Source organism: Halyomorpha halys, unplaced genomic scaffold (genome assembly GCF_000696795.3).
Source record: "Halyomorpha halys isolate HHAL.00 unplaced genomic scaffold, Hhal_1.1 Scaffold106.1, whole genome shotgun sequence".
Taxonomy (NCBI): Eukaryota; Metazoa; Arthropoda; class Insecta; order Hemiptera; family Pentatomidae; genus Halyomorpha; species Halyomorpha halys.
This window is the reverse complement of record NW_027111449.1, coordinates 2,405,185-2,405,824: the sequence shown is the minus strand read 5'-3', so window position 1 is coordinate 2,405,824 and position 640 is coordinate 2,405,185.

Below are 640 nucleotides of genomic sequence, written 5' to 3'. Positions count from 1 at the left end.
TATATATATATGTCTTAGATGAAGTATATAATGTAAATTGTAAATAAAGATTAAAATAAAAACGGAGGGTAAGAAAAAAAATCATCCTCGTTTTAGGTGAACAGATGTGGCGGAGAGTATGGCGGGCCGAGGACTGACAAAGGAAGAAGGGAGAAGCCGAGGTCGACTGAAGAATTTGGCTGTTGAAAACATCAATTTATGAAGAAAATACCCTAAAATAAAAAACAAAATTTATGAAATAACCAATGTACTCGGGACGAACAGTCGTGTTTTGAAGTATCCCAAAGTTTATCTAATAAAAAACTATTAATAAGCTATTATTTTATTAATTTGCCATAACAAATGAAAAAATTCGTTTCCTCTCACAATTTACAACCTATCAACAAATAATCTAGTCAAACAGTATGTAGAAAGAGATCTCGGTGTAAAGTTATGCAGAATTCCTGAAAATTTGGTCATTTATTGTACTGATTACGAATTCCAAGTTTCTGGCCTCTAATTTTTCCTGGAAACAACAAATAAAATTGCTATAAAAGCTAAAAATTAATATTCCGTTATAGCATCAAAACATTGCATTTTTTTCAATATCAAACAAGAGAGAGAAATGCTTTATTCAGCCATGCTGCCCAATTACATTAGG